Below are 24,885 nucleotides of genomic sequence, written 5' to 3' on the forward strand. Positions count from 1 at the left end.
ACTACGGAGGTGCCACTTCATGGGCACCATGGGATTGATCTCCACTTAGGCCAAAAGCCTAAGCTTGGGGGGAGGTATACCGGCATCACTCATTCATTGCATATTATAACTGATGGATACTTGTATATACTTGTTTAGCTTCTTAGAGTGGTTTTCTAATAAGAGGAAGATGATATTTGGGGACATGCTGATTGAAAACAGATTATGGACTGATACCAAAAAAAATCTCAAAAACAGCCAGAACGTTATTTTGCGAAGCCAATTTTGTGCATGTTCCCCAGGTTGTTATCTAACTTTCATTAGTTGAACACTTTTCGAGCTGAGCAGCGGAAGAATTTCTTAAAAATCGATTACTGTACTGCTGTCAAGTTTGACGAATTCCTGCTGCTTTGTGTTTATGTGACTCTTCTAGTTTTCATTTTCTTGTTTTTGCTTTGTTTCTTTCCTAAAACCTTCAAAATTCTTCTCAATTTGTGTTAATGTTTTATAGCTCATGAGGAAGTATGTGGTGTTTATCTTTCAATCTTGTCATTTACTCCTGACAGACTTTCACCAATGGACTAGTGGCACATTATCCAATAATTTTGCAAAAAGTGCTGGCAACGGGGTTCCCAGCCCCAATTAATTAACTCTCATCAATAATTCTCTTCACATGCTTTGCCCTGATTTATCAGTAAGCAACTTAAATTGCAAATAGACACTCCTCCATGGTATGAGAATGTTGGAAGGCACCCGAGGATTCGGTTAGCCATGGCTTGTGTAAGCAAAGGTTGGGGGGAGTGTCATCCTTAATGAAACTAAAATACATGTGTAAACAAAAGAGAAGAGGGATGATCTACCTTGCTGGTAGAGATAACGTCCTTCATGGGAGCAGCTCTTGGAAGTCTGGTTGATGAGGTAGTTAGAGTGCCCACTATCATTCATTGACAACAACAAACACCTCTCAAAACCATTTTACTTCTGTCTTTAGAAAAATGAAAAGCTCTAGCACATGTTAATCCCTGCTTCCTCTCGCGAAGGGCCAATCTTTTACTTTTATGTTGAGTCACCATCCTTTCTTTGAGCACTTTCTTGAGAGCACAACTGTCATTCTTAGTATAACATGCTTGTCCCAAAATGTGATTAATTGTGGTATAACTTTGATGCTTTTATCTTTGATAATCTCTACTTCCATTCTTTCCATGAACTCCAAAGGTGCCCAAGCATTTATGTTTTGCTGTACAAATATGGGCAAGCGAGATACCACTTTATCATATCCTTTTATGAACATTGCAATCCTGCTGATAGACATGATTCATGATGCTTATTATTAATTTGTTGGTACCTTTTCCATGATTGACATAGCTATTAGATGATTTTATTTGCATGTATCTTATTATGAATTGCCTAAGTACTTGTCCGTATCATGAGAATATTTACATCATATGAACAAATGTGTTCGTGAAAGTTCTTTTATTGCACTCAGTTGTTAACAGAATTGCTTGAGGACAAGCAATAAGCTAAGCTTGGGGGGAGTTGATACGTCCAAAACGTATCTACTTTCCCGAACACTTTTGCTATTGTTTTGCCTCTAATTTGTGTATTTTGGATGCAACTAACACGGACTAACACTGTTTTCAGCAGAATTGCCCTGGTGTCTCGTTTTTGTGCAGAAACTCAACTTTCAGGAAAATCCCCGGAATTTATATCAAAGGGATCAATTTTCCAGAAGATTCACGGAGCCAGAAGGGCAGGCCAGGGGGGCCCATGGCCCCCACACCATGGGCCGGCGCGGCCTAGGAGGGGGGTGCGCCGCCCTATGGTGAGGCCGCCTCGGCCAGCCTCTGACGCCCCCCTCTGGACTATTTAAGGGTTTCGATCTAAACACGCGAGACGAGAAGTCGAAGTCGCCAGAAACCATCCAGAACACCACCGCCATCGCGAAACTCCGTCTCGGGACCAGAAACTCCGTTCTGGCACCTCGCCGGGACGGGGAATTGGAGGAGATCATCGCCATCATCGCCATCATCACCACCGACGCCTCTCCATCGACCAGCCATGTTTCCCCCATCCATGTGTGAGTAATTCCCCCGCCGTAGGCTGAAGGGGATGGTAGGGATTGGATGAGATTGGTCATGTAATAGCATAAGATTGTTAGGGCATAGTGCCTAGTATCCGTAATTGGTACTTTTATGATATTGTTGCAACTTGTTATGCTTAATGCTTGTCACTAGGGCCCGAGTGCCATGATCTCAGATCTGAACATGTTATCAATTCATGATGATATTCATTGCTTTATGATCTTACCTCGCAAGTTGTATACACGTATCGTTGTCCGGAACCCGAGGCCCCAAAGTGACAGAAATTGGGACAACCGGAGGGGAAGGCGATGATATGAGGATCACATGTGTTCACGGAGTGTTAATGCTTTGCTCCGGTGCTCTATTAAAAGGAGTACCTTAATTTCCAGTAGATTCCCTAGAGGCCCGGCTGCCACCGGCTGGTAGGACAAAAGATGTTGTGCAAGTTTCTCATTGCGAGCACGTACGACTAAATATGGAACACATGCCTATTGATTGATCAGTACTTGGATACCGTTTTATTACTATCTGCAAATGCCCTACTTTGATTGTTACATGAGTTTCTCTCATCCATGCAACGCCCGTTGATCCATCCCTGTGCCTACAGTATTTTAATCCTGCTGTTTACTATAATCACTACTGCTGTCTTTGTTACTCTGCCGCTGATATTTCACTATCGCTATCGCTATAAAACTGTTACTACTGATAAACTCTTGCGAGCAAGTCTGTTTCCAGGTACAGCTGAATTGACAACTCCGCTGTTAAGGCTTTCAAGTATTCTTTGTCTCCCCTTGTGTCAAATCAATAAATTGGGTTTTACTTCCCGCGAAGACTGTTGCGATCCCCTATACTTGTGGGTCATCAAGTACTTAATGCAATTGTCTGTTGCTTGCAACTTAATAATGGAAGGGGTGCGGATGCTAACCCGAATGTGGACTTTTTAGGCATAGATGCATGCTGGATGGCGGTCTATGTTCTTTGTCGTAATGCCCTAAGTAAATCTCATAGTAGTCATCATGATATGTATGTGCATTGTTATGCCCTCTCTATTTGTCAATTGCCCAACTGTAATTTGTTTACCCAACATGTTATTTATCTTATTGGAGAGACACCACTAGTGAACTGTGGACCCCGGTCCATTCTTTTACATCTGAAATACAACTTACTGCAATCATTGTTCTCTTTTGTTTTCTGCAAGAAAACATCATTTTCCACACCATACGTTTAATCCTTTGTTTTCAGCAAGCCGGTGAGATTGACAACCTCACTTGTTAAGTTGGGGCAAAGTAGTTTGATTGTGTTATGCAGGTTCCACGTTGGCACCGGAATCCCTGGTGTTGCGCCGCACTACACTCCTTCACCAACAACCTTCACGTGATCTTCATCTCCTACTGGTTCGATAACCTTGGTTTCTTACTGAGGGAAAACTCGTTGCTGTACTCATCATACCTTCCTCTTGGGGTTCCCAACGGACGTGTGCTTTACCGTCACAAGCAGCTACTTTTCTGGCGCAGTTGCCGGGGAGATCAAGACACGCTGCAAGGGGAGTCTCTCACACCCAATCTCTTTACTTTGTTTATTGTCTTGCTTTATTTTATTTTCTGTGTTTGCTTTCTTTATATCAAAAACACAAAAAAATTAGTTACTTGTTTTACTTTATTTAATTCGGTTTTGCTTTATTTATTTTTATTATTGCTAAAATGAGTACTCGTGAGAACACTAAGTTGTGTGACTTCACTAGCACAAGTAATAATGATTTCATATGCACTCCTATTGCTCCACCTGCTTCTACAGCAGAATTTTATGAAATTAAACCTGCTTTACTAAATCTTGTTATGAGAGAGCAATTTTCTGGTGTTAGTACTGATGATGCTGCTGCCCATCTTAATAATTTTGTTGAACTTTGTGAAATGCAAATGTATAAGGATATAGATGGGGATATTGTAAAACTGAAATTGTTTCCTTTCTCCTTGAGAGGAAGAGCTAAAGATTGGTTGCTATCTTTGCCTAAAAATAATATTAGTTCATGGACTAAATGTAAAGATGCTTTCATTGGAAAATATTATCCTCCTCCTAAAATTATATCTTTGAGAAGTAGCATTATGAATTTTAAGCAATTGGATAATGAACATGTTGCCCAAGCATGGGAGAGAATGAAATCTTTGGTAAAGAATTGCCCTACCCATGGACTAACTACTTGGATGATCATCCAAACCTTTTATGCAGGATTAAATTTTTCTTCAAGGAACCTATTGGATTCAGCTGCCGGAGGTACTTTTATGTCCATCACTTTGGGTGTTGCAACAAAGCTTCTTGATGATATGATGATCAACTACTCTGAATGGCACACTGAAAGAACTCCTCAAGGTAAGAAGGTAAATTCTATTGAAGAAACCTCTTCCTTGAGTGATAAGATTGATGTTATTATGTCTATGCTTGTTAATGGTAGATCTCATGTTGATCCTAATAATGTTCCTTTAGCTTGATTGGTTACTCAAGAAGAGCATGTTGATGTGAACTTCATTAAAAATAATAATTTCAACAACAATGCTTATAGGAATAATTTTGGTAACAACAACTATAGGCCATATCCTTCTAATAGTGGTAGTGATTATGGTAATTCTTATTGTAGATCTGTTTTGCCTAGTGAGGAAAAGATGCTGGAAATTGAAAGAGCTACTAAGAGCTATATGCAATCACAATATGAGAAAAATCAATTGTTTACTAAAACTATTAATGAACAGTCTGCCTTGTTGAAAAATATAGGAAATCAACTTGAGAATTTGAATATGGAAATTTCTGGTTTGCAAACTAAGCTTTCAAATGCTGAAAACCGAATTTCATAAATGTCTGAGTCACAAGCTTCTTTAATTAATAAAATGGCTGCTAAACCTGAGGATAATGATAACAAAATTCTTGCTACAGCAAATTCTATCCAAGTTCGAATTGACGACAATATTAGAATGATGGCTGAATTGCATGCTAGGTGGGAAAGAGAAGAAAAACTTGCTAAAGAGAATAATATAGCTAGAGTTTGGACTATTACCACCACTAGTAATATTGATGCTTCACATGTTGCTAAACCTCCTACTATCAATGGTAAAATAATTGGTGTTGGCAATGTTTCTACTTCTACTACAAAGCGTGCAAAATTGCCTGAAACTGCTGAAACTGTTTGTGATAAAAGTGCTGAAATTTTTCAAAGTGTTGAGGACAATGGTCCCATTGCTTTAGATCATAATGGTTTTTATTTTGATAATTTTCATATTTATGAAGTTATTAAGTTCTTGCAAAAACTTGCTAGAAGTCCTAATGGTAGTGCTATAAACTTGGCCTTTACAAAACATATTACAAATGCTCTCATTAAAGCTAGGGAAGAGGAATTAAAACTTGAAGCTTCTATCCCTAGGAAGTTGGAAGATGGTTGGGAGCCCATCATTAAAATGAAGGTCAATGATTTTGATTGTAATGCTTTATGTGATCTTGGTGCAAGTATTTATGTTATGCCTAAGAAACTTTATGATCTGCTTGACTTGCCACCTTTGGAATGTTGTTATTTGGATGTTAATCTTGCTGATAATTCTATAAAGAAACCTTTGGGGAGAATTGATATTGTTCACATTACGGTTAACAATAACCTTGTCCCCGTTGATTTTGTTGTTTTGGATATTGAATGCAATGCATTTTGTCCAATTGTTTTGGGAAGACCCTTTCTTCGAACCGTTGGTGCTATTATTGATATGAAAGAAGGAAATATTAAATATCAATTCCCTCTTAACAAAGGTATGGAACACTTCCCTAGAAAGAGAATGAAGATGCCTTTTGATTCTATTATTAGAATAAATTATGATGTTGATGCTTCTTCTCTTGATGTTACTTGATTTTCACTTTCTGCACCTAGCTGAAAGGCGTTAAAAAAAGCGCTTATGGGAGACAACCCATTATTTTATTTCTGCAATTTTTGTTTTATATTTGAGTCAAGGTGCTTGTTACTACTGTAGCAATACCTTTGTATCTTTATTTTCTTGCATTGTTGTGCCAAGTAAAGTCTTTGATAGGAAGTTGATACTAGATTTGGATTTCTGGGCAGAAACAGATTTTTAGCTGTCACGAATTTGAGCTTTTCTTTCTGTAGAAAAATCTAAAAATTCTGAAAAAATTCATGAGTAATCCCCATATATGTACGCAACTTTCATTCAACTGGAGCTTTTCCATCTGAGCATGTTAAGTGCCTCGAAAAAAATCGTCTTTACGGACTGTTCTGTTTTTGACAGATTCTGCCTTTTATTTCGCATTGCCTCTTTTACTGTGTTTGAGTGGATTTCTTTGCTCCATTAAATTTCAGTAGCCTTGGGTAATGTCCAGAAGTTTTGGGAATGATTGTGTCCTTGCCGAACATGTGAATTTTTGATTATGCACTAACGCTCTAATGAGATTGCTTTGAGTTTGGTGTGAAGGAAGTTTTCAAGGATCAAGAGAGGAAGATGATATAATATGATCAAGAAGAGTGAAAAGTCTAAGCTTGGGGATGCCCCCGTGGTTCATCCCTGCATATTTCAAGAAGACTCAAGCGTCTAAGCTTGGGGATGCCCAAGGCATCCCCTTCTTCATCAAACTTATCAGGTCACCTCTAGTGAAACTATATTTTAATTCCGTCACATCTTATGTGCTTTACTTGGAGCGTCCGTGTGCTTTTATTCTCGTTTGTTATTTAAGTTTTTTTAATAAATCGGATCCTAACATGCTTGTGTGGGAGAGAGACACGCTCCGCTTTTTCATTTGAACACTTGTGTTCTTCGTTTTATTTTTCATGTTTGTGGCGAAAGCTGAAAGCCGCAACACTTATTGTTATTTGGTTGGAAACAGAAAATGCTTCATGTGGTAATTGGTATATTGTCTTGAATAATTTGATACTTGGCAATTGTTTTGAGCTCTCAAGTAGATCATGTTTAAGCTCTTGCTTCATGTAGTCTAAACCTATTAGTGGAGAACTACCGTAGAGCTTGTTGAAATTTGGTTTGCATGATTGGTCTCTCTAAGGTCTAGATATTTTCTGGTAAAAGTGTTTGAGCAACAAGGAAGACAGTGTAGAGTCTTATAATGCTTGCAATATGTTCTTATGTAAGTTTTGTTGTACCGGTTTATACTTGTGTTTGCTTCAAACAACCTTGCTAGCCAAAGCCTTGTACTGAGAGGGAATGCTTCTCGTGCATCCAAAACCTTGAGCCAAAACCTATGCCATTTGTGTCCACCATAACTACCTACTATGTGGTATTTTTCTCGCCATTCCAAGTAAATACTTCATGTGCTACCTTTAAACAATTCAAAACTTTATTACTCCTTATTTGTGTCAATGTTTTATAGCTCATGAGGAAGTATATGGTGTTTTATCTTTCAATCTTGTTGGGCAGACTTTCACCAATGGACTAGTGGCATATACATCCGCTTATCCAATAATTTTGCAAAAAGAGCTAGCAACGTGGTGCCCAGTGATACGTCTCCGACGTATCGATAATTTCTTATGTTCCATGCCACATTATTGATGATATCTACATGTTTTATACACATTATATGTCGTCTTTATGCATTTTCCGGCACTAACCTATTAACGAGATGCCGAAGAGCCAGTTGCTGTTTTCTGCTGTTTTTGGTTTCAGAAATCCTAGTAAAGAAATATTCTCGGAATTGGACGAAATCAACGCCCAGGGGCCTATTTTTCCACGAAGCTTCCAGAAGTCCGAAGGAGAGACGAAGTGGGGCCACGAGGCGGCCACGCACTAAGGCGGCGCGGCCTGGGCCTGGGCCGCGCCGGCCTATTGTGTGGGGCCCTCGTGTGGCCCCCTGACCTGCCCTTCCGCCTACATGTAGTCTTCGTCGCGAAACCCCCAGTACCGAGAGCCACGATACGGAAAACCTTCCAGAGACGCCGCCGCCGCCAATCCCATCTCGGGGGATTCTGGAGATCACCTCCGGCACCCTGCCGGAGAGGGGATTCATCTCCCGGAGGAATCTTCACCGCCATGGTCGCCTCCGGAGTGATGAGTGAGTAGTTCACCCCTGGACTATGGGTCCATAGCAGTAGCTAGATGGTTGTCTTCTCCTCATGTGCTTCATTGTCGGATCTTGTGAGCTGCCTAACATGATCAAGATCATCTATCTGTAATTCTATATGTTGTGTTCGTCGGGATCCGATGGATAGAGAATACTATGTTATGTTGATTATCAATCTATTACCTATGTGTTGTTTATGATCTTGCATGCTCTCCGTTATTAGTAGAGGCTCGGCCAAGTTTTTGCTCTTAACTCCAAGAGGGAGTATTTATGCTCGATAGTGGGTTCATGTCTCCGTGAATCTAGGGGAGTGACGAAACCTCTAAGGTTATGGATGTACTTGTTGCCACTAGGGATAAAACATTGATGCTATGTCCGAGGATGTAGTTATTGATTACATTACGCACCATACTTAATGCAATTGTCCGTTGTTTTGCAACTTAATACCGGAAGGGGTTCGGATGATAACTCGAAGGTGGACTTTTTAGGCATAGATGCATGCTTGGATAGCGGTCTATGTACTTTTTCGTAATGCCCAATTAAATCTCACAATATTCATCATATCATGTATGTGCATTGTTATGCCCTCTCTATTTGTCAATTGCCCGTCTGTAATTTGTTCACCCAACATGCTATTTATCTTATGGGAGAGACACCTCTAGTGAACTGTGGACCCCGGTCCATTCTTTTACATTGAATACAATCTACTGCAATACTTGTTCTACTGTTTTCTCGCAAACAATCATCATCCACACTATACATCTAATCCTTTGTTACAGACAAGCCGGTGAGATTGACAACCTCGTCTGTTTCGTTGGGGCAAAGTACTTTGGTTGTGTTGTGCAGGTTCCACGTTGGCGCCGGAATCTCTGGTGTTGCACCGCACTACATCCCGCCGCCATCAACCTTCAACGTGCTTCTTGGCTCCTCCTGGTTCGATAAACCTTGGTTTCTTTCTGAGGGAAAACTTGCTGCTGTACGCATCATACCTTCCTCTTGGGGTTCCCAACGAACGTGTGAGTTACACTCCATCAAGCATATTTTCTGGCGTCGTTGCCGGGAAGATCAAGACACGCTGCAAGGGGAGTCTCCACAATCCAATCTCTTTACTTTGTTTTTGTCTTGCTTTATTTACTACTTTGTTTGCTGCACTTATATCAAAACACAAAAAAGTTAGTTACTTGCATTTTACTTTTGTTACCATGTCTAGTTCTGCACTTGTTACTTCTTCACCTGAGGAATTAGTCTTCACTTTTAAACAAGGGGATGAGGAGAGTTTTAAAGATGCTTGGTCCAGAATTTTTACTTCTTATCGTAAAACTGAACCTCAAATGACTCTAAGTTTGCTCCTTAGTAATTTTTATTTTGGTCTTATGATTCGCTATAGATATGCCTTGGATGCTCGTAGTGGGAGGAGATTTCCTTCATTGCAATGGGGATCAAGCTTTTAATGCCATAAAGAAGTTGGTTGCATCACATGATTCAGCTAATAACTTTGATTCAGCTCTTATTAGCATTTATAATAGATTAAACACTCTTGAGACAAGTGCATCTCGCTTGAATGAAAATTATGGATATGTTCGTAACCGTCTTGATCAAGTTTTAGTGAACTCTGAACCTTCATTATGGGATCCTACTATTAAAATTGTTATAGGTGATCAAACTCTTCATGCTAATTGTGATATTATGACTGAATTTTGCCTAATGCCTAAGAGTATTCATAAATCTTTGAAACTTTGGGGATTTGTTGAAGGGGGAGAAGGAATAACTCTTATTGATAACTCTGTTATAATTCCTAAAGGAATAGCTGCGGGTGTGCATACAACCATTCTTGGGAGAACAATATCCATTGATTATCTTGTTATTGAATGTGCAGGAACAGGACAAATCACACTCGGAAGATCCCTGCTGAAACTATTGGGAGCAGTCATAGATATGGGAGAAGGTACCCTAAAATTCACCTCTACACCCGGGGGTAGACATATATTCCCTAAACCAAAGAGTAAGAAAAAGAACAAGAAAGGTAAGGGTAAAGCCCAAGGTAATGCCGATGCTTCATCTCTTGATAACACTTGATACACACTTTCTGCGCCTAGCTGAAAGGCGTTAAAGAAAAGCGCTTATGGGAGATAACCCATGTTTTTACTACAGTATTTTTGTTTTATATTTGAGTCTTGGAAGTTGTTTACTACTGTAGCAACCTCTCCTTATCTTAGTTTTGTGCTTTGTTGTGCCAAGTAAAGTCTTTGATAGTAAGGTTCATACTAGATTTGGATTACTGCGCAGTAACATATTTCTTTGCTGTCACGAATTTCGACCTGCCTCTCTGTAGGTAGCTCAGAAAAATATGCCAATTTACGTGCGTGATCCTCAGATATGTACGCAACTTTCATTCAATTTGGGCATTTTCATTTGAGCAAGTCTGGTGCCTCAATAAAATCCATCTTTACGGACTGTTCTGTTTTGACAGATTCTGCCTTTTATTTTGCATTGCCTCTTTTGCTATGGTGGATGAATTTCTTTGTTCCATTAATGTCCAGCAGCTTTATGCAATGTCCATAAGTGTTAAGAATGATTGTGTCACCTCTGAACATGTTAATTTTTATTGTACACTAACCCTCTAATGAGTTGTTTCGAGTTTGGTGTGGAGGAAGTTTTCAAGGATCAAGAGAGGGAGATGATACAATATGATCAAGGAGAGTGAAAGCTCTAAGCTTGGGGATGCCCCGGTGGTCCACCCCTGCATATTCTAAGAAGACTCAAGCGTCTAAGCTTGGGGATGCCCAAGGCATCCCCTTCTTCATCGACAACATTATCAGGTTCCTCCCCTGAAACTATATTTTTATTCCATCACATCTTATGTACTTTGCTTGGAGCGTCGGTTTGTTTTTGTTTTTGTTTTGTTTGAATAAAATTGATCCTAGCATTCATTGTGTGGGAGAGACACACGCTCCGCTGTTGCATATGGACAAATATGTCCTTAGGCTTTACTCATAGTATTCATGGCGAAGGTTGAATCTTCTTCGTTAAATTGTTATATGGTTGGAATCGGAAAATGCTACATGTAGTAATTCTAAAATGTCTTGAATAATTTGATACTTGGCAATTGTTGTGCTCATGTTTAAGCTCTTGCATCATATACTTTGCACCCATTAATGAAGAAACACTTAGAGCTTGCTAAATTTGGTTTGCATATTTGGTCTCTCTAAAGTCTAGATAATTTCTAGTATTGAGTTTTGAACAACAAGGAAGACGGTGTAGAGTCTTATAATGTTTACAATATGTCTTTTATGTGAGTTTTGCTGCACCGGTTCATCCTTGTGTTTGTTTCAAATAACCTTGCTAGCCTAAACCTTGTATCGAGAGGGAATACTTCTCATGCATCCAAAATCCTTGAGCCAACCACTATGCCATTTGTGTCCACCATACCTACCTACTACATGGTATTTCTCCGCCATTCCAAAGTAAATTGCTTGAGTGCTACCTTTAAAATTTCTATTCTTCACCTTTACAATATATAGCTCATGGGACATATAGCTTAAAAACTATTGTGGTATTGAATATGTACTTATGCACTTTATCTCTTATTAAGTTGCTTGTTGTGCGATAACCATGCTTCTGGGGACGCCATCAACTACTCTTTGTTGAATATCATGTGAGTTGCTATGCATGTCCGTCTTGTCTGAAGTAAGAGAGATCTACCATTTTAATGGTTAGAGCATGCATATTGTTAGAGAAGAACATTGGGCCGCTAACTAAAGCCATGAACCATGGTGGAAGTTTCAGTTTTGGACACATATCCTCAATCTCATATGAGAACACTAATTGTTGCTACATGCTTATGCATTAAAGAGGAGTCCATTATCTGTTGTCCATGTTGTCCCGGTATGGATGTCTAAGCTGAGAATAATCAAAAGCGAGAAATCCAAAATGCGAGCTTTCTCCTTAGACCTTTGTACAGGCGGCATGGAGGTACCCCTTTGTGACACTTGGTTAAAACATGTGTATTGCGATGATCCGGTAGTCCAAGCTAATTAGGACAAGGTGCGGGCACTATTAGTATACTATGCATGAGGCTTGCAACTTGTAAGATATAATTTACATGATACATATGCTTTATTACTACCGTTGACAAAATTATTTCTTGTTTTCAAAATAAAAGCTCTAGCACAAATATAGCAATCGATGCTTTCCTCTACGAAGGACCTTTCTTTTACTTTTAATGTTGAGTCAGTTCACCTATTTCTCTCCACCTCAAGAAGCAAACACTTGTGTGAACTGTGCATTGATTCCTACATACTTGCATATTGCACTTGTTATATTACTCTATGTTGACAATTATCCATGAGATATACATGTTATAAGTTGAAAGCAACCGCTGAAACTTAATCTTCCTTTGTGTTGCTTCAATACCTTTACTTTGATTTATTGCTTTATGAGTTAACTCTTATGCAAGACTTATTGATGCTTGTCTTTAAGTACTATTCATGAAAAGTCTTTGCTTTATGATTCATTTGTTTACTCATGTCATTACCATTGTTTTGATCGCTGCATTCATTACATATGTTTACAATAGTATGATCAAGGTTATGATGGCATGTCACTCAGAAATTATCTTTGTTATCGTTTACCTGCTCGGGACGAGCAGGAACTAAGCTTGGGAATGCTGATACGTCTCCGACGTATCGATAATTTCTTATGTTCCATGCCACATTATTGATGATATCTACATGTTTTATACACATTATATGCCGTATTTATGCATTTTCCGGCACTAACCTATTAACGAGATGCCGAAGAGCCGATTCGTCGTTTTCTCGCTGTTTTTGGTTTCGAAATCCTAGAAAAGAAATATTCTCGGAATTGGACGAAATCAACGCCCGGGGGCCTATTTTTCCACGAAGCTTCCGGAAGTCCGAAGGAGAGACGAAGTGGGGCCACGAGGCGGCCACACACTAAGGCGGCGCGGCCCGGGCCCGGGCCGCGCCGGCCTGTTGTGTGGGGCCCTCGTGTGGCCCCCCGACCTGCCCTTCCGCCTACATATAGTCTTCGTCGCGAAACCCCCGGTACCGAGAGCCACGATACGGAAAACCTTCCGGAGACGCCGCCGCCGCCAATCCCATCTCGGGGGATTCCGGAGATCACCTCCGGCACCCTGCCGGAGAGGGGATTCATCTCCCGGAGGACTCTTCACCGCCATGGTCGCCTCCGGAGTGATGAGTGAGTAGTTCACCCCTGGACTATGGGTCCATAGCAGTAGCTAGATGGTTGTCTTCTCCTCATGTGCTTCATTGTCGGATCTTGTGAGCTGCCTAACATGATCAAGATCATCTATCCGTAATTCTATATGTTGTGTTTGTCGGGATCCGATGGATAGAGAATACTATGTTATGTTGATTATCAGTCTATTACCTATGTGTTGTTTATGATCTTGCATGCTCTCCGTTATTAGTAGAGGCTCGGCCAAGTTTTTGCTCTTAACTCCAAGAGGGAGTATTTATGCTCGATAGTGGGTTCATGTCTCCGTGAATGCGGGAGTGACAGAAACCTCTAAGGTTATGGATGTACTTGTTGCCACTAGGGTTAAAACATTGATGCTATGTCCGAGGATGTAGTTATTGATTACATTACGCACCATACTTAATGCAATTGTCCGTTGTTTTGCAACTTAATACTGGAAGGGGTTCGGATGATAACCTGAAGGTGGACTTTTTAGGCATAGATGCATGCCTGGATAGCGGTCTATGTACTTTGTCGTAATGCCCAATTAAATCTCACAATATTCATCATATCATGTATGTGCATTGTTATGCCCTCTCTATTTGTCAATTGCCCAACTGTAATTTGTTCACCCAACATGCTATTTATCTTATGGGAGAGACACCTCTAGTGAACTGTGGACCCCGGTCCATTCTTTTACATTGAATACAATCTCTCGCAATACTTGTTCTACTCGTTTTCTCGCAAACAATCATCATCCACACTATACATCTAATCCTTTGTTACAGCAAGCCGGTGAGATTGACAACCTCGCTGTTTCGTTGGGGCAAAGTACTTTGGTTGTGTTGTGCAGGTTCCACGTTGGCGCCGGAATCTCTGGTGTTGCGCCGCACTACATCCCGCCGCCATCAACCTTCAACGTGCTTCTTGGCTCCTCCTGGTTCGATAAACCTTAATTGGTTTCTTTCTGAGGGAAAACTTGCTGCTGTGCGCATCATACCTTCCTCTTGGGGTTCCCAACGAACGTGTGAGTTACACGCCATCACCCAGCCCCAGTTAATTAACTTTCATTAATAATTCTCTTCACATGTTTTGCCCTGATTTATCAGTAAGCAACTTAATTTTGCAATAGACACTCCTCCATGGTATGTGAAATGTTGGAAGGCACCCGAGGATTCGGTTAGCCATGGCTTGTGAAAGCAAAAGGTTGGGAGGAGTGTCATCTATAAATAAAACTAAAATACATGTGTAAACAAAAGAGAAGAGGGATGATCTACCTTGCTCGGTAGAGATAACGTCCTTCATGGGAGCCGCTCTTTGAAAGTCTGTTTGACAAGGGGGTTAGAGTGCCCACTACCATTCGTTGACAACAACAAACACCTCTCAAAACTTTATTTTTATGCTCTCTTTATGATTTCAAAACTTGAAAAGCTCTAGCACATGATTTAATCCCTGCTTCCCTCTGCAAAGGGCCTTTCTTTTACTTTATGTTGAGTCAGTTTACCTACTTGTTTCTATCTTAGAAGCAAACACTTGTGTCAACTCTATGTGCATTGATTCTTACATGCTTGCTTATTGCACTTATTATATTACTTTGTGTTGACAATTATCCATGAGATATGCATGTTGAAAGTTGAAAGCAATTGCTGAAACTTAAATCTTCCTTTGTGTTGCTTCAAAACCTTGTATTAAGAATCTATTGCTTTATGAGTTAACTCTTATGCAAGACTTTTTGATGCTTGTCTTGAAAGTACTATTCATGAAAAGTTTTTGCTATATGATTCAATTGTTTAGTCATTATCTTTTTGTTAGCAAACTATAGACCATTGCTTTGAGTCACTTCATTCATCTCATATGCTTTACAATAGTATTGATCAAGATTATGTTGGTAGCATGCCACTTCAGAAATTATTCTTTTTATCGTTTACCTACTCGAGGGCGAGTAGGAACTAAGCTTGGGGATGCTTGATACGTCTCCAACGTATCTATAATTTCTTATGTTCCATACTAGTTTTATGACAATACCTACATGTTTTATTCACACTTTATAATGTTTTTATGCATTTTCTGGGACTAACCTATTAACAAGATGCCACAGTGCCAGTTCCTGTTTTATGCTATTTTTGATTTCAGAAAAGTTGTTTTACAAATATTCTCGGAATTGGACGAAACAAAAGCCCACGGCCCTATTTTCCACGGAGTGTTCCAAAAGACCGAAGAGGAGTCGAGGAAGGCCAGCAGGGGGCCCTCCTCATATGGCGGCGCGGGGGGCCCACTGCCACGCCGTGACATGGGGAGGGAGCCCCCTGGCTCCCCCGACGCTGCCCCTTCGCCTATTTATTCCTTCGTCCCCGAAAACCCTAGTACCGAGAGCCAAAATACCAGAACAGTTCCAGAGACGTCGCCGCCGTCATCCCTAACTCGGGGGGTTCAGAAGATCTCCTCCGGCACCCTGCCGGAGAGGGGAATCATCACCGGAGGGCTCTACATCACCATGCCCGCCTCCGGACTGATGCGTGTGACGAGGGTGCTCCTCGACAATGCCCTCCGATTGGGGCTTAGGGTTGATGGAATCCAGTAGGCTGACACGAGACATCGGTTAACTGACAAGCGGGGAAAGCGATTTACCCAGGTTCAGGGCCCTCGATGAGGTAACACCCCTACGTCCTGCTTGTCTGATCTTGATTATGAGAATATTGGGTTACAATGGGGTGCCGAAGGTTTCAGCTGTGATCTCGTCGAGAGGCTAAGTGCTACGGCGACCTAGCTCTAGACTTCTGGTGGCTAAAGTTGCTAAGATTGATCGTGTCCCTCGGCAGCCCCTCTCCTGGCCTTTATATAGGAGGCCAGGTCTCAAGAGATCTGTCTAGGTACGACTAGGTTTACAAAAGACCTAGTACTAAACTTTCCTTGTTCGGCTCTTCGTCTTGTACTCCAAGGAATCTCCTTCAGCACCGTCCTAGTGGCCCACCTTGCCGTCGAGTATCTTCATGGGCCTCCAGTTGGGCCGCGCAGGATAGGGCAATATCGGTTACCCGAAGGGTAATGCCCACGTCAGTAGTCCCCGAGTGTCTAGCCGAAGATTTTTCGGGTAGAGACTAAAGTATGCCTCCACTGAACGTTCTTCTCCTTTGTTTGTTCTTGCCCATCTTGTAACAACTTCATCTTATTTTATCGGGTGCGCGTCCTGCGCTCCCGATGGGAGTAGCCCCCGAGTCTATATACGGATGCTTGCAATCCGTGTGTAGACTCAAGTTGTACTACTCGAATGTTTTCCTCTGCCGAAGTTTCTTGCGGGTCTTTATAAACCATCCGATAAATTCATATCGAGGCTTGTGTTCTCCTAAATGCGTAAAGGATAATGAGTAACGTGCCCAGCTTTTTGCTGGTTAACTGCCGTTTGACAAAACAACGTTACCCTACACAGAATCAAGTCCCCGGGCATGATCCTGGAGTGCAAAAAAAACTTTTATTGGGTGCGCGTCCTGTGCTCCCGATGGGAGTAGCCCCCGAGTCTGGGCACGGGCGCTCGTGTCCGGGTGCAGACTCGAGTCGAATATACTGTTCTTTTCGTCAATGCTTCTTCACGATCTTCTTTGCTGAAAAATCTTCGAGTCCACGTTTATCGGGTGCGCGTCCTGCGCTCCCGATGGGAGTAGCCCCCGAGTCTAGGCGCGGATGCTTGCAATCCGTGTGTAGACTCAAGTTGACCACTCGACAATTTTGTTCCTTCGATTCCTCAATCGATCTTTATGACGTCAGCGATGACACAACCACTGCCATGGTTTGACTGACAAGACGTGACCTGACGGGCCCACCCTAGTTCTGCGCGGACAGTTTTTAGGAAATGACCAGTGCATGCGCATTAACCGAGGTGCCTCCTCGATTTCCGCACATCGTGGGAATAATGGGCCGCCGGTGTCGTTTCCTGCGACACGTGTACGATCAGATCTCACCCACCTCCCACGATGGCTTGAAGGTTACGGCCACGATCTCCAGTGGTCTCGCGGTATAAATATAGTGCCTTTTCCATTTTCACCTTTTACGCCTCTTTACTGCTCATCTTCCTCCCAGCCTTTCTCTGCGCATCTGTTCCTTTCCTCGAAAGCTCCTGACGCCATGGGCAAGAAGAAGGGCACCAGCGCCTCAAGCTCGTCCAAGGTCAGCCGTGACTGAGGCGCCTCCACCATCACCAGCCGCGAGGTGAACAAGCTGCGCACGCTTGGCTTCATCTCCTCATCCGACGGTGACATTCGTCTTCCAGGTCCTGCCTCTCGCCCAAATCCTCCAAGAGGATTTACCGTCATGTTTGCAGCTTTTCTCTTTCGTGGGCTTTCGCTTCCTGCCCACGAATTTCTTCGTTCTCTTCTATTTTTCTATGGGATCCAGCTCTGGCAGCTGACCCCAAACTCCATTCTCCACCTTTCCATTTTCATCACCGTTTGCGAGGCTTTCCTTGGCATTGATCCCCACTGGGGTCTTTGGAGGAAAATATTTTACGTCAAATGCCATAACGACAACCAAGCCCCCCCCCGTCATTGGCGGCGTTGGTTTTGTTGTTAGAAAGGAGGTTGACTAAGTCAACTTCCCGATGAAAGAATCCGTCCAGGGCTGGCGCAACAAATGGTTTTACCTGCGAGACACTCCAGTGCCTGGGCGGCGTTCCAACCTTCCCCCCTTCGTGGATGTCTTAGTGGCTCAGCCGAAGAAATCCTGGCTAAACATCCTATCTCCCGAAGAAAGCGCCCTAGCTGACAAGCTGTTCGAGCAAATTGTTGACTTGAAGAACGCGGGAGGCTTGACGATGTGCGGCACCGAAGTAGTTTCAGTGTTCCTGAAACGCCGGGTGTAGCCACAGATGTCCCGCCCTCATCAGCTGTGGATGTATACTGGAGAAGGCGACAAGTCTAGAGTGAGCTCTATCGACCTGTCGGATGAAGAACTTCGCGACGAAGTTCGTCGCCTTACTCACTACAGCATGAGGGACACCATAGCCTTGACCTCGGCTCGCTCCCCATTCGATTTAACACACCTTCCGGCTGAGGTAATTCTTGCAGCATTTGCTTTTATCGCTAAGAACTTGTTTCGCTCCATCTTTTCACTGATTTTCTCTTGTCAACAGGCTTCTATCGTGGTCCGATGTTACCCTCCTACACCCGAAAGCGGTGTGGAGCCAGAGGATGACGACGATTCCGAAGAGACCGAGGACGCTCAACATGCCCTCGAGGACAGCGATGTCCAAGAGGAAGACGCCCCCGAGGACGACGCCCTTATCAAGAACAGACGACGTAGGAGGATAAGTGAGAACTGATCGCAATGGCTGAATCGAGTCCCAGCGGGCGAGATGATGATGCCGATGAAGCTGCGTCGCCTCCCCCCGCTCCAAAAGGTTCGGCAAGCCTCTTTGCTACCGAAGATGACTTAGACCTGTAAGTAGTCGCTTGTCCTTTATAAATTGCTTCCTTTATTCTGTATGATTGACATCATTGTTCTGCTACCAGCTCTGACGATGAGATTCCTCTCGCAAAGAGGGCTAAGTTCTCTTCTGGAAGACCTGAATCAGGCAAGGAATCAAATCCTTTGCCTGCCAAACGAACACCGCCCATAAGGACAACTGTGGAGAAGATCCCAGTGTCGAAGGTCATCCCTTCTGGTGATGTCCCCGTTCCATCAACTGCCCGTGATCATGTGAGTGATTTATCCAGCTTGGTTTCTTTTTTTATAATGAATTTTAACCATCCGAAAGAGATTCCTTGGCTTCTTTATTCTGCAGCCAATTTTCGTCACAGTTGACGTTGTGGCAGATTTTGCTGATCAATTCATTCGCCTAGAGTCTGAGAATGCTCAACTTCGGAAGACCATCAAGACTTCGGCTGATCAAGTCCTGGAGGCCAACAAGCTTGCTACCAATGCTCAAAATGAAAACACTATGCTGAAGGATGAGCTGAAGAAGTTGAAGCAAAAGATGAAGGATGATCAAGACGCTAAACACAAGGCGGCAGCTGCTGTTGATGAAAAGGAAGGCGTCCTCCGTGAATCTATTGCGAACTTAATGAGTAAGTTCCTCTACGTATACTTGTGTTTGGTGCTTCCTCTTCAAACTGCTTATCTTATCCTTTTTCAGGTGCTGCTGATTTGCCCATTGATCGGGCCCGCAAGCTTCAGGAGGATTCTACGTCTGATGCCTTGTCACTTGCTGCCGAATCCAACTTTCAAGTGCTTGGACTTCTCCAAAAGACTAAGGGAGCATTGTCGAGGCTGTACTCGATGATTTTCCCGAAGATGAAGCAAGTCAAGACCCTTGGCGAGATGGCAGAGAGCTTCCTCATCGACCCTTCTGAACCTGTGGAGGTACTTAAGCGTCGTTCCCGTTTATTTGGGGCGGTACTTACTTTCCAGCTGTTGATGGGTCATGGGCTAGGCTCCGAGCTAGAAAGGTTTTCTGAGGCATTGCCCGTAGATGATAATGGTCGTCTGATCAACCTTGAGCCTTTCAAACAATCAGCAGTAATATGCGCCAATCGACTTCTCAAGTTAGTTGACGAGGCGAAGACCAAGACTGCACCCGAAGCCGCTCCAGGATCATCATCGATTGCTCCTTAAATGATTCCTTGTTGTAACTAAGGCCCGATACAATTTTAGCTTAGCCCTGTTTTACTTTTGGCTCTGTTGCCAGCATCAACAGCTCCTTTTGATTGTAATATATTCACTCTTCAATGCTCCCGATGGGAGTATTTACTAATGTTGTTCTGTATTACGACTTATGCTGCAGATTCCTTTGCCTTCTTCTTATGCTGAACCTTCTTTGAATCCTTCGGCTAACGACGAATCCGACCTTGTTCGTCGTTTACGCGATCAGATATCCCGACTGAATAAGGACATAACCAATCTTCATGCGATGGCAGCGTTGATAAAGAGAAAGGGTGAGATTTCAACTGTAGTTGAGCAACATGCTCTGGATCGTCTCCGTGTTGCTACTGAGAGCCTGAGCTGTAAGTGTCCGTTCATCCATAAATATTTGTCTGAACTTAAGTGTTTTGTTACTAATCCTCGTCTTTCGACAGTCGCAGCTCCCGACGCATCAGAGGAAAATAAAAGGATCCATGAGAAAATTGAAGCAATGACCGATGCTGCTCACCCGAAGCATGAACTGTGGTCCCATCGACCAAAGGCCGTTATCGTGGCCAAGTTTGAGCATCGAGCGGAGAAGGTGCATTATTACTTCGATAAGTTCCATAATCATCTCTCAATGGTTTGGGGAACCTTATTTCCTTGAGATCAAGCACCCGAAACTTTGTCTGCTTTGTTCACCCGATTCAAGACTCCGGAAAGGGTTCGTCTGCTGGTGCGGAAGAAACTTCTGGCTGGTGCTGAGCTCGCTTTTGCTTCAGTTTTAGTGTGTCACCCGACCTTAGATTTGGAGGCCATAGCAAACACTGACAGGAGTTTAAACCAATACTATGATGTTGCTACAAATCCTGCATACATCATCGTTTCTCGGATGGAAACAGGCATCGAGAAAGACCTGAAGGCCCGGGAGGAGCAAGGAAACCTGCCATAGAATTTAAGCATATATATGTATGTAATGACCTTATATTCGAATGTACGCTAATGCATGTTTTATGCGTCTGATAGCTTCCGGGTGAATTTGTTAATTCAGTTGATGATCGTCTTGTCGATGGGGCTGAGTGATCAAGTCAGCCTGCTCACTCGATGACTCCGTTATATTTGCAATTTTATTGCGGAGTCGATGCGTAAGTTTTGTAGGGTTAAGCGCCTGACTTCATCGCAGGGTGCACCGGCTTGAGTCTTGCTTTATGGTAATGCGTCCATCCTTTGCAGCACTCGCGTATTTTCTCGAGGCTTAGATGGATTGTCGTGTGTCATTAATCTTAGCTCCCGATGGAAGTATTTAATTAATGACACTGTAGACTTATCTCTGGCCAATGCTCCCGATGGGAGTAAGAGCCAATAAGACGAGCCCCGAACGCATTGTTCGGATAATGAGGCCTGAATCAACAAAAATAAAAAAGCCTGATCAAAAATTTGTACTTATGATATAAATCGAGTTTAAGAGCTGCCAAATAACAAGGGGAGAAAATTATATCCTAAGTGTAGAATCGTCGCAAGTGTGCAACATTCCAGGGATTTTCGACATCTTTGCCCGAGGCTGGATTCTTGAGGCGATAGGCTCCCCCTGGTATCACTTTAGTGACGATAAATGGCCGTTCCCACGGGGATTCTTGCTTTAGTCGTAGTACCATGTTGCAGACGCTGAAGCTTCGGCTGCGTATGCGTCGGCTATGGTAATTTCGTAACGCCTGCTGATACACCATTGTTCTTGCCAAGGCAATGTCCCGAGCTTCGTCAAGGAGGTCAACAGCATCTTGCAACGCATTGTTGGAAGTGGCTTCCGTGTACGCGGTGACTCGAGGTACTTCAAACCGAACGTCGGCTGGTAAAACTGCTTCGACTCCATGTACCAAGAAGAACGGAGTGTACTGAGTTGACCTATTAGGTGTAGTACGCAAGCTCCAGAGTACCGACGGCAATTCTTCGACCCAAGCTCCAGCTGCGCCCGTAAGGCGTTTCTTGAGGCCGTCCCCTATTAGACCGTTAATCCTCTCGACTTGGCCGTTGGTCTGGGGATGCGCCACCGATGCGAACTTTAATTTGATGCCACCATCATCGCAGAATTTCCTAAACTTTTTGGAGTCGAAGTTAGTTCCATTGTCCGTGACGATGCTGTGAGGCATGCCAAAGCGACAGGTTTTCCTCTGAAGAATTCGACTGCAGTTTCGGCTTTCTGGTTTCGAACAGGCACGGCCTCAATCCATTTAGTGAATTTGTCGACTACGACGAGAAGATATGTGTGTCCCCCAGGCGACGATCTTGGTAGTGGTCCAACTTGGTCGAGTCCCCATTGAGCAAAGGGCCACGCCAGGGGTATTTTCATAAGATTTGTTGCGGGAGCGTGCGGTTTTGGCGCAAAGCGTTGACAGGGGTCGCACTTTCGAACCAAATCCCGAGCATCCGACGCTGCTGTTGGCCAGTAAAATCCTGCTCTGAAGGCTTTCGCCACAAGTGCTCTACTGCTTGCATGGTGTCCACAGGTTCCTTCGTGTATCTCGCGTAACAGGGCTTTCCCGTCGTCGATAGCGATGCACCTCTGGAAGATGCCGGAAATTCTACGCTTGTACAGTTCTCCGTTAACCACAGTAAAGGCCTTTGACCGTCTCACGATTCGTCTGGCTTCTACTGGATCCTCTGGTAGCTGCTATTTTATCAAGTATTCCAAAAAGGGTTTGGTCCATAGAGGTTCGAGTAAGAGAACCTGTTCGGCAGATTGAGGTGGATCTCCCTGATCGTTTTGCTGCAGGCCTGCTTCTGGAACATCATCCGAAGATTTTGGAGGTGCGGACGCTTTCTCCTTTATTGACCGTTGCGTAATGACCTCGTAGAATACCCCATCTGGGATAGGAGAACACATGGAGCCGATGTTTGCCAGAGCGTCGACTTCCTCATTGCTGGCTCTGCCGATGTGCTTAAGCTCACACCCTTCAAACTTAGCCTCCATGTTTTGATACAACTGGTGGTAGGCAATCATGTTGTCATTGACCGCATCGCATAGGTTCATCGACTGTTGCACTACCAAGTTTGAGTCTCCATAGATTTCCAAACGGGTAGCTCCACATGCTTTTGCCATCTTCATTCCGTGTAGCAGTGCTTCATACTCTGCTTCATTATTTGTTGGTAAAGAGAAGTTCATACGCAAAATGTACTTCATCTTGTCCCCCTGTGGCGATATCGATATCAATCCTGCCCCAGCACATGTGCTCCGCTTTGACCCGTCAAAGTACATCGTCCAAGAGCCAGACATATCGGGTGCCGCTGGCGTCTGCGACTGAATCCAATCGGCCACGAAGTCTGGGAGGATTTGAGATTTTATCGCTGTTCGGTTGACGTAAGTTATGTCGTGAGGTGCTATCTCTATGGCCCACTGGGACACCCGACCCGTCGCCTCTGGGTTGGTGAGTATGTTTTTCAGCGGTGCCTCACTTACCACGACAATCGGATGCTCCGTGAAATAATGGCGCAGCTTACGTGCTGTTCTCCACACTGCATATGCTAGCTTCTGGTGATGAGGATATGTCTGTTTTGCTGGTGTGAGCACTTCGCTCAGGTAATAGACCGGTCTCTGCACGCCGTGGACTTTTCCTGCTTCTTCCCGTTCAACGACTAAAACGCTGCTGAAAACTTGCACCGTTGCTGCTATGTACATAAGCAATGTTTCTTTTTCATGCGGTGTCACAAGTACTGGAGATGTCGACAGAATCCACTTTAGGTTGTCGAAAGACTCTTGCGCTTCATCGGTCCACTCGAACTTTTCTGACTTTTTCATCAGGTTGTAAAAGGGCAGAGCTTTCTCTCCTAACTTGGCGATAAATCTGCTGAGTGCTGCCAGACGTCCTACCAATTGCTGCACTTGATGCAGATTCTTTGGCGGCTCCATGTCGAGTATGGCTTTGATTTTCAAGGGGTTTGCCTCTATACCTCTGGCTGAGATGAAGTACCCGAGTACTTGTCCTCCTGGCACCCCGAAGAAACACTTCTTCGGGTTTAGTTTGATTTTGTATCTATCGAGGTTGTCGAAAGTTTCCCGCAGATCGTCGATGAGTGTGGCGGCGTGCTTCGTCTTCACTACGATATCGTCAATGTAAACCTCAATATTCCTTCCAATCTGCTCTGCAAGGCAAGCCTGCATGCATCGCTGATAAGTTGCTCCCGCATTTTTCAACCCGAAATTCATGACGTTGTAACAGAAAACGCCGTGCGGGGTGATAAATGCGGTCAGCTCCTGGTCCTCCTTTTTGAGCTTGATCTGATTGTACCCGCAATACGCATCAAGAAAAGAGAGGCGATCACATCCTGCCGTGGAATCGACTATCTGATCAATTCGAGGTAAGGGGAAGTGATCCTTAGGGCAGTGCTTGTTCAGGCTCGTGTAATCGATACACATGCGGAGGGCGGTTGTGTCCTTCTTCGGTACCTTGACTGGATTGGCCACCCATTCGGCTTCCTTGAGCTCCCGAATAAATCCGGCTTTGCGGAGCCGACTGACTTCTTCGCTGATGGCCCTTCTTTTCGGCTCTGAGAATCGGCGCATTGACTGCTGTACTGGTTTGGCTGTTGGATCAACATTAAGGGCTTGTTCAGCGAGTTCCCTGGGAATACCTGGCATGTCGGATGGTTCCCATGCAAATATTTCCCAGCGCTCACGGAGGAACTCGATGAGCGCGCTTTCCTATGTGACAGTGAGATCTGCCGAAGTATTAACTGTTTTCTTTGGGTCAGAGGGATGCACCTGCAGCTTCTTTGCCTCCTTCGTGACGTCGAACTCATCAGACCTTGCGCTGCGATTATCGGCTGGTGGCTGCGTATGGTCTGTGACAGCGTCAACTGCATTAAGTTCATCCTTTGCTCCAAACTTTGAAGCAATCTTCTGGAAATCTCTGTCGCAGTTGTCTGAGCGGGAAAAGCTTCCATGGATGGT

Source organism: Lolium rigidum, chromosome 3, assembly GCF_022539505.1.
Source record: "Lolium rigidum isolate FL_2022 chromosome 3, APGP_CSIRO_Lrig_0.1, whole genome shotgun sequence".
NCBI lineage: Eukaryota > Viridiplantae > Streptophyta > Magnoliopsida > Poales > Poaceae > Lolium > Lolium rigidum.